The 10,285-nt window shown below is 51.1% G+C and overlaps 1 long non-coding RNA gene across 1 annotated transcript; it reads left to right on the top strand.

The window, feature by feature from the left end:
- The first annotated feature begins 291 nt into the window (after positions 1–291).
- Positions 292–3,646, top strand: LOC147583467 (uncharacterized). The gene is made up of 2 exons (XR_015248232.1): positions 292–664; positions 3,264–3,646. It is a non-coding gene; the product is annotated as an uncharacterized LOC147583467 (long non-coding RNA).
- Positions 3,647–10,285: the final 6,639 nt, after the last annotated feature.

The raw sequence follows: 10,285 nt of genomic DNA, 5'->3' as shown, positions 1-10,285 counted from the left end.
GCCGACTGGGACAATCAGATGTGTCCAGGGGAGGGGGTCTTTCCCTCTCTGTGCCGCGGTTTTGCCATCTGTGAAATGGTACTTCCCTCATCGGGTGTCTGAGGGTTGAGTGAGGCAATAGTCGTAGAATTAAGCTCTAAAGCCTGGTGTGTATAAAGTGTTCAGCAAACAGGAGCTGCAATTTCCAGCTATTAGGAAAGACGCAGGGGCTGCATGGGGGGAAGAGTAAAATAAAGCGAGAGCCGGGAAACACCACCGTTTACAGAAATCACGCATCTAGGTGCGCCCAGCATAAAGGCTATGATGAGAAGGGCAGGCAGCAGCAAGTTGTGAGGATGTGGGGGGGCTGGCACTCTCCTACACGGCCAGTGGGGGCGGAAGGCGGTGCAGGCACTTGGAAAGCTTTGGCGGAGCCTACCGAAGCTGAGGGTACACGTACGTGCGACCCAGCCATTCACCCCGAGCTATTTACCCAACAGAGATACGTACTACGATCACCGAAAGCCTTGTTCAGGAATGTGCGGCGGTGTTTGGAACAGCTGGAAACTGGAAACCCTCCACGCGCCCAACAACGGGAGAATGGCGCTCTGTAGCAGCTCCATATGAGGCCATCACAGACAGCAAAGAGAATAGACGAGCTGGGATGAGCTCCACCCCAACTTGTGTGAGTCTCACTGACGTGCTATTGAGCAAAAGAAGCCAGGGGGTGGGGTGCCCGGTGCGTGATCCCATCGGTACAAAGTTCAAACACAGCCAAGTTGACTCTAGGGTGTTAGGAATCAGGAAAGCCGCCCTTCTTTGGGTGGGGGCGGGGGGGGGCACGTGGGAGCTTCTACGACACACTCATTGGATCCTGCTCCCTAATCTGGGTGACGCAGGTGTGTTCAGTTGTGAAAATTCACAAAGCTCTCCGCGTGTCGTTTCTGCCCTTTTCTGTATGGGTGACTTCCTCTGAACAGGTGTCCTGGAAACTAGAAGTGTCCGCACTTTGCAAGAAGGCACACAGAGGGGCAGGCAACGCACACTGGAGGATGGTCGTCTACACTGCAGACGGTGACAAATGGGAACTGAGAGGAGAAGATAATGAAATGAGGATGGGGGGAGGGGCGGGGTGCAGCTGGCACAGGCCAATGACGGATGGGCACTGGAGCCCAAAGGCAAAAATGTTTTCATCTGAGGCATTGGATTCTAGGGGGACGGACAATTGCAACCTAAAAGAGAGGGAGAGAGAGAATGATTCTATGTCCAGGCCACGCTTGCTTGCCCTACTCGTCTGCCTCTGGCTCGGGCATTTCAGTGCAGTGTTTGAGCAGTAAACACGAGTCATGATAATAATTTCAGTGCTAACACTAACGCCACCATCTCCTCAATGCTTCTGTGGGCCAGGCATGACACCAATCCCTTTGTACATCCGTTGGTTCATTTGATGGTGTGGGCAAAAGACAGGTGGGTAACATAACACCGTATTTAAAGGCATGAGTTTGGGGGCGCCTGGGTGGCTCAGTCAGTTGCACGTCTGACTTTGGCTCGGGTCACGATCTCATGGTTCGTGAGTTTGAGCCCTGCATCGGGCTCGCTGCTATCAGTGTGGAGCCTGCTTGGGATTCTCTGTCCCCCCCTCTCTCTGCCCCTCCCCTGCTTCTGTGCTCGCTCGCTCTCTCTCTCAAAAATAAATAAACATTTAAAACTTAAAGGCATGAGTTTGGAGATCGGCAACCTGTGTCCTAAACACTGGGCAGCTTCATAGCTGTGCAAAGGTGGGCATGTTGCCCAAAGGGAAAAAGAAAAGCCTCCAATTTTATCACGGTAAATGGGAACAAGGAATGACGGTCCTCGACACCCAGTGCCACCCTGAGGACTGGCCAGGTGCAGCATGGTGCTTCACCGGTGAGTATAGGATGGCCACTGTTATTAGTGGGGCTGTGACTTTGTTATCATTCTTATTATACGGATGGAGAAACTGAGGCTTGCAGAGGGGAGCTCATCCACCTAGGGTCACATCAGAGTGGTGCGGCCAGGGCAGAGGCAGATGTGTCTGAACCTCTCAGCCAGGCCTCCTTCTTGGGACCACAGGGAGGATACTACCACGCTAGTCATCTCCACATGGCAGTGGCGAGAAAAGTAGGACCTGGCCTCAGCTGGCTCCTGGGACCCCTCTGAGGCCCAAGGCAACTGACCTCCTCCTGCTGTGTCCCCGAAGCTCGTTCCTATAAACCCTGGGGAGGGGTCTGCATGGTTAGGGTTTGGTCCACAGCAAGGGGCAGGCTCTGGCTGTGCATGCACTCCTTCATCCAATGACCCAGACTATGCCCCAGGCTTCCTAGAGACTCTGCCCAACTCACGGCGTCTCTCTGGGCCTCAGTTTCCCCTTCTGTAAAATGCGGTTGGGTGGTGAGAGGCACTGGCCTCTCCCGGTTTCTTTGGTTTCCTCTTACGTCCTAGGAATCTCCTAAGGAGATGAATTCCATACTTAGCCAGTTGCAGGACCCAAACTACCGGCTGGTTGGCTTTTTGGGGACTGGACTGGAGGGGTTTTTTGTTTTTTTTTTTTTAATTTTTTAATGTTTACTTTTGAGAGAGAGAGCACAAGCAGGGGAGGGGCACAGAGAGAGGGAGACACAGAATCTGAAGCAGGCTCCAGGCTCCGAACTGTCAGCCCAGAGCCCGACACAGAGCTCAAACTCATGAACCGTGAGATCATGACCTGAGCTGAAGCTGGATGCTTAACTGACTGAACCACCCAGGCACCCCTGGAGTTTTTATTTTCACAGAGGAGCACCGTCCTTCTCACAGGAAGCATTTACTGGCACCTCCTGAGTGGGACTGCAAAAGTCAGACGGACTCCACTAGCCTAGAGCAGAGAGGGTCACAGAGAGATAAACAGACCTACCGCGTGCCAGCACCAGGCTCGGCTCACCTGTGCTCTCTGCCAGTCCTGCCTCAGCAAACATCCCCTCGCATCCCAGGGTGGGCTTGGGAGACACCTTGTGAACCCAGAGAAGGAGATGGAACTCAAGATCTAGACACAGCAGCAGGAGGCTGCTCCCCCCGCGGACTAGGTTGGGGTCTATGTTCGCAGTAAATGAGGCCACAGTTATGCTGATAGAAGGGACATCAAAGTTTCTAGCAAAAGCCAGAAGAAATACAAGTAGCTGGTGGTGGTGTCATGGTGGGGTGTGTGTGTGTGCACGCACGCACATGCATTTTGGGGACTACAGGAAGAAAATTAATCCTTACGAAGGTGATCGTTTCTTTCATTTTAGACCTTTTAAGTTAAAACCAGCAGCACAGCCCCCTGGCCCCAGACTGTGGGGGTGTGAACCCTGGGCTACCGCCAGCTTCCTGATCTGGAAGAGTCGCCTTGATTTTCTCCTTGCCTCACCTGGAAGGTGGTGACGATAACAGCATTCACCTCCTACGGTCATCGGAGGATCAGAGGAGCGGATGTACTTTTAGCACAGCGTTGGGTTCCAGGCAAGGACTGTTATTAATTTAGGTCAAACGGCCTCCAAGCTTGAATGAACACACGGCCCCCACAGACGGATATTTATTTATGAAAGATAGATGTGCCACTGAACTAGCCTATTATGTACACTATAAAGCACATACTCGAATGGAATTTTTAAAAAGATCACGAGTAGACACATTCTGATCTTTTCTTGGCTCACCCAGTGACTGATGCTCAGGACACCCCCTGCCCAGCCCAGAGCTGACTCTCCCCCGAGAGGGACAGCTGAGGGGGCGGGGTCAGGGGCCGATGTCCCAGACACGCCCCCCCCCCCCCCCCCCCATCCCATGGGCTCTGCATTGCCTCAAGAGCCCTCTAGGAGGGAAAGCGTTAGACCTCCCACAGTGCACTGATCAGGGACAGGGATGCAAGGTGGGCATTCGTATTTTATTTAAACTGTAAGCCTTGCCTCCAGGTACTGTTCCAAGCATTTCACAAACATTAACTCATTTCATCCTCAGTGAGGAGAGTTTCTACACTAACTTTGTTTTAGCAGATGGGGAACTGAGGTCCAGAGGGGCTCAGTAATTTGCCCCAAGTCACACAGCTGAGAAGGAATAAAGCCAGGCTTTGGACCAGGATTTCTCCAGAGCCCACGCTCTTTCCCACGCTCACCATGGCTGACCTCACCTCTGGCTTTCCAGAAGGGGGAGTATCCATTCATAGCCAAGGCTCAGAGGGAGCCAGTGAATCTCATACTCTTGGCTTCCCCCAAGGGGCTGCGGCAACAAGCACTCTAACAACAATATAATTATCATCCCCATTTACAGATGCAGCGACTGAGGTCCGGCAAGATGTAACTAGCGGCTCCAGGCCCCCTAGATGTTAAGTGGGGAAGTTGGGATTCAGACTCAGGTTCATAGGACTTCCAAGCTGTGCTCTTCACCGTCGGCTGAGCTGCCTCAGGAGGGCTCTGTCTTGAGAAGAGCACTGGAGACGGAGTCCTGAGGCCTTCGTTCTAGCACTGACTCTGCCATTGGCTCACTGTGTTATCTCAGGCCAGTCCCCAGAGAGGGTCTCAGTTCCCCTGGGCAACCTGTGGAGGGAGGGGTTGAGCTCCTGGGTTACTTCTTGCCTTCCGCCCCGATGGTTCCCAGGGTTTTAGCAGATGGGGAACTGAGGCCATCTCACTCCCCATGGCACTCACTGCCAGAGTCCAGCAGGGAGAAGCTATTTGGGATTTAGGACCCATAAGTCCCAGAGGGCTTTCTGAGGGAGGTAAGACTTTAACCTACCCTGTGCAGGCTGGGTTGTCAGCCCATTTTACAGAGTAGGAAGCAACTGACGTGAGGTTCCACAGTGAGCAAATGGCAGTCCCTGAATTCGAGACCAGGACTATCAGAGCCCTCCTCTCCAACACAGCAGATTGGAAGAGAGGAGGCAGTCCCTACCCTAGGAACTAAGATATGAATGCCAACTTTTGGGACCCAAGGCAGAGTGTACCTGGCAAACAGGAGATGCTCAATAAATGCCTAAGGAGGGAAAGAAGGAAGGAAGGAGGCCCCACAGTAGACTCCAGCCTGGAAAACCCCAGGCTTCCCAGCAAGCAGGCAGGCCCAGCTGGGCCCCTGTGGGACAGGAACCTGCAATATTTTGGGGCTGTTCCAGATGCACGCTGCACATAGTGCACATATTAGACTAATTAGAGCAATGTTTTCCGCTTTGCTGGCTGCCAGGCAGCTTCTTGGTGTGCCCAGCCCTGGCTCAGGGGAGGTCACTGCCTTCCAAAGGCAAGGGCAGGGCAGGACCGGGCCCTGTGGAGCCTCCAGAATTCAGGGCTCAGCCCAACTAGGGGAGCTGACCTCTGAGGTGGCCGATGCATTCTGGACCAAACAGTCCAGCTGTGCCCCCGCTGGTACCCACCTACCTCCCTGGACCACAGAACCACCAACTGGGGGATCGAGCGGGTTAGGTAACATGGACACGTCCCCTCACACAGCATCCGTGATGCTTTCCAGGCACCCATAGCATCCTTGACCTCCTCAGTTTGCACACCCCCAGAGGTGGGAGGCCAGTCACCTCACAGAGTGGTGTTGGTGCTACCTTCTGGAATAGCAGAACGAGTCTGAGTTGGCTGCTGCAGAACATGGGGGAGTTGTGCCACTGGCTGGTGCATGACTGTCCAGGCTCAGGAGTCAGACCGACCTGGGCTCAAAGACCTAACCTCTTTTCCCTCGGTTCCCGGGCTTGTAAAATGGCGGTGAAGGGATAGCATATATCTGGATGGGTGGCTGCGGGGACCGAAGAGGTTAACAAAGCACTCAGGCCAGTGCTGGGCATGGAGTAATCACGATCTAAGTGTTGGCTACCTCTTACTACAAATGCCATTATCATTCTGATACAACTTGTCACCTGTTTCTTAACTTCTCTGACGCTCAGACTTCTCTTCTGAGAAATTGAGATAAATTACTCTACTTGTCTCACGGGGTTGTTGTGGGGATTGGATGTGCCAACATCTGCACATGTAAATTACCACACAGTGCCTGACACATAATTGGCACTTTGTATCATGACCCCAGGACCTGGGATCAGAAGAGCTGAGTTCAATCTCCGTATTTGTTGCTGGGTGACCCTGGGCAGCTCACTTAACCTCTCTGAATTCTGTTCTCCTCATGGTTTGGGATACAGCAGGTGTTCCATAAATGTGGTGCCTTCACTGTCTTCTCAAGCATGTTCCCCCACACAGCCCACTGTCCACAGGGTGGCCCCTGGAGGTCACTGAGCCTGCAGAGAAGTCACCTGATCCACTGGGCACCCCCGTCTCCCACAGGAAAGCCCGTAAATGTGGCAGCATCTCAGGCTAAGAGTGGAAGCCCCCTGAGTACCTAGAGGAGAGGAGGGCATTTAAGTTAAATCCTGGTGCTGTTGGAGGACAGGTGGGGACATAATGAGGCCCGAGTGAGGCCTGGGTACCCTGGTGCCTTCCTGCATCTCAGTCCGCCACCCCTCTCCTGCTTATCTGGCCCCTGCTAACTCCCTTCTACCTGCCAGGAAGGCATCCTCCACTCCCTACCCTACCAAGTCCCCTAGACTACACTCCAACCTCCTGGCCTCGCCAGCACCTGGCAGGACTCGTCACCAATACATCATAGCATTGATCACACACAGGATGGTGCTGCCTTCTCCCTGACTCCGGGAATGGGGGTGTCCATCCCTCATCTACACTGAGGCTTCCCAAGACTACAGGGCTGGGATTCTGACCCTGTGCCCAGTGCTCATCTGCCCCTAACTCGTTTTTGCTCTGCTAGACTTTGCTCTCACCACTAGCTCTATGTAGGGAAGAAAATGAGAATATTGAAGAACTGGCAGGGCACATAGCAATCTATGGGAACAGATGCTAGCTGCAAACAGCCAACTCAGCTGTATCAGGACACCAGGCCTGCACCCCTGCCTTGCACCATGTACGGCATTTCCTGCCTCGCACCGTGGTTCTTTATGGACGATTCGGCCTCCTCTCCTTAGTCTTGTCTTCCCGAGGCCTGGGCTACGGTGATGCTTGGTCTCACTCTGCCCCCTAGTACATGGGTCCTGCACACACACATCTGTTCATTCAAAAGCTACTTATATGCCAGTCCCCACATCAGGGACAGGGGACAGGAGCTGACCCCATCATAGGGGAGGTAGTCAGCACTCGGAACACAAGTGCATCAGATGAACGCGGATGGTGGAGTGCAGAGAAGGACAGCCGCAGAGGGCCATGAGGGAGGGCACCAGGGGGAGCGATTTGCTATTTAGGTAAGTGGTCAGGGGAGGCCTTCCTGGGAAGGTGACATTTATGCCAGACCTGGAGGCTGAGAAAGAACCAGCCATGGACAATCAGAGGGAAGGGAGGTCATGAACGGGAACAGGATGTGCAAACACCCCGAGTTGAGACTGAGCTTGAGAACTGGATGGGTTGAGGGGGAAGCACAGTGTGTGGCAAAGATGCAATGAAGGGCCCCTGGTCAGGGGGTTGGACTGTCTATGAGGATGACAGTGATGGACTGAAGGACTCACGCAAGGGAAGCAACATCGTCTGATTTATATTCTGCAAGAATCTATCTGGATGCTGAGCTGAAAACAAGACACAGGAGGGTTGTAGTGACGAAGGAGAGAACGATTTCTTCCAGTAGCTTGAAATAAATAAGGTTTAACCTAACAGCAGACTAGAATAGCACCCCACTATCCTGGTTCCTTTGAGACAGTGGGCTTGTGGAAATCTGAGCTTTCTGAATAATAAATCACAAGGAAGCACAGTGAGCTCATGCCAATAAGGAATGACAATCTATAAAGCACATCAGCACTGAAGCCATGGAAAGTTGAGGTCACTTTGCCAAAGTTCCAATAGCTATAAATTAAAGTGAATTGAATTTTAATGAAATCTACCTATTAGAATAGTTAGGGTTTGGTGCACAGATGTACTTGGTACGATACAGCGTTTTAAACAAATGTGAAATAGCTGCTGACGTTTCAAAATCAGATTTCATGTAACAATCCGGATTTCTGGCTTCTTTGGAATATTCCGGAACTCTGGCCGTCCTGGGTTCTACACTCCCTCCCAACCACAGTCAGGGTAGCAGAGCCAAGGCCACCTCTTTCAGACAGGATGCACGTGTTCCAGTTTGTTGTAGTCCGTGCCTCTCTTACTGTGCCCCCCAGTCCGATCACTGGTTACTTTAGTAGCTCCTAAGGCATCTGAACTTGGGTTCCTATCCTCGTTTTCAAACATCTAAAAGTCCAGCGGTGCCTGTGTGGCTGAATTGGTTGAGTGACCTACTCTTGATCTCTGCTCAGGTCGTGGGATTGAACCTTGTGTCAGGCTCCATGCCTGAGTGTGTAGCCTGCTTAAGATTCTCTCTCTCTCTCTCTCTCTCTCTCTCTCTCTCTCTGTCTCTTCCTCTGCTCCTCTCCCCTATGCACGCTCACTCTCTCTAAAATAAAAAAAAAAGTGCAGTAAAACCTTGGATTGTAACTTGTTCTATGAGTGTTCCGCAAGACCAGCAAACATTTCTAGTCAGTTTTAATTTGATAAATGAGTGACATCTTGCAATACAAGTGGTACAAGGCGCCCAATGTCACATGATCACGACTGAACCACATGATCACGACTGAACTGAATGCTTGAAATTCACTTTGGTATATGTGTGCCTTGGATTACAAGCATATTTCCGGGACGAATTATGCTTCCAAACCAAGGTTTTACTATGATAATAAAAGTCCAATAATTCCAAGGTTTGGTGAGGGTGTGAAGCAGCTGGAACTTTTATCCTCTGTGGTAGCCGGGGTAACTTACAAAGAGCTGCTTGGGGTCGCTTTGGAAACTATCCAATAATTTCGGGTAAAATTGGAATCGTTTCGTAAATCGAAAACATGAATCTACCATGACCCGGCGATTCCTGTCCCGGGTTCATACCCTAGGAGAACCCGTGCCCCCGTGCGTCAGAGGCACAAGCACTATTTGTTCTAGGCTAGAAATAACCCAATGTCCATCAACAGGACAATGATAAACCAGTCGCAGTAAAGCTCCACACCAGAATACTATACAGTAATGATAATGAATGAGGTCCAGCTTTAGACAACAGGGATGAATGTCAGGGACACAACGTAAGTGAAAAAAGCAAGCTTCAGAAGAATGCAGACAGGACAAAACACACAGCATCCCCAGGCAGACACACTATGCAATAAACTACTTAAGGAATTGGCAGAGGTGCTGCAATTAAGAGGAAAATCCAAAGAATAATGAACGCAAACTTCCAGCTCGTGCTCATCTCTGAGGGAGGGAAGAAAATGCCAAGGTTCTAAGATCATGCTCCTGCTCTATTTCTTAAGCTGGGGAGTGGAAATGTTCAGTTTGCTATATGACTATTAGTTACAATTATTATTGGGGCACTTGGGTGGCTCAGCTGATAGAGCGTGCCACTCTTGATCTAGGGGTTGTGGGTTTGAGCCCCATGTCGGGTGTAGAGATTACGTTTCAAAAACAATTTTTAGTGTTTATTTTTGAGAGAGACAGAGCACGAGTGGGGCAGGGGCAGAGAGAGAGGGAGACACAGAATCCAAAACAGGCTCCGGGCTCTGAGCTGTCAGCACAGAGCCCGACGCGGGGCCTGAACCCACAAACGGCAAGATCATGACCTGAGCCGAAGTCGGCCACTTAACCGACTGAGCCACCCCGGCACTCCAGGTGTAGGGATCACTTAATAATAAAACCTTAAAAAAATTATTAACGCCATGACTTATTTATTTATTTTTATTTTAAAAGACATATTTTGCTGAAGACAAATATAATCAGGATAGAATAAATTGCATGCATCTTAAGTGTTCACCTCAATGCGTTCTTACACTCGTATTCACCACCATAGTCATCACTTGAGCATGATATGGAACATTTCTAGCTCCCTGGAAACCCCCCTTGTACCCCTTTGCAGTCGCCCATTGTCCCCCCAGAGACAACAGCTTTGCAGGTATCCTTCACCTTGGGTTGGCTCTGCCTCCCCTAGGGGGTCACACAAATGGATTTGTACAAACTGCACTCTTTTGAGTCTGGATCCCTCCCCTGACACATGATGTTGGAGATGCGGCCATGTTCTCAGTGGTCCGTGTGTCTTTATTGCTGAGTAGTATTCCATTGTATGGATGTTCCAGTTTATTTATCCACTTCCCTGGTGATAGACATCTGGCTTGTTTCCATTCTTGGTTAATGTGAAGAAAACTGCTGTGAGCATTTTCACACAAGTCTCCGTGAAGGCCTGTGTTTTCATCTCTCTGAGTAAATAGCTAGGAGCGGAGTGATTGAGT

This window comes from Puma concolor, chromosome A2 (genome assembly GCF_028749965.1).
Source record: "Puma concolor isolate L17-30 chromosome A2, mPumCon1.1.hap2, whole genome shotgun sequence".
NCBI classification, from domain to species: Eukaryota; Metazoa; Chordata; class Mammalia; order Carnivora; family Felidae; genus Puma; species Puma concolor.
This window is presented reverse-complemented; position numbering and strand designations above follow the sequence as displayed.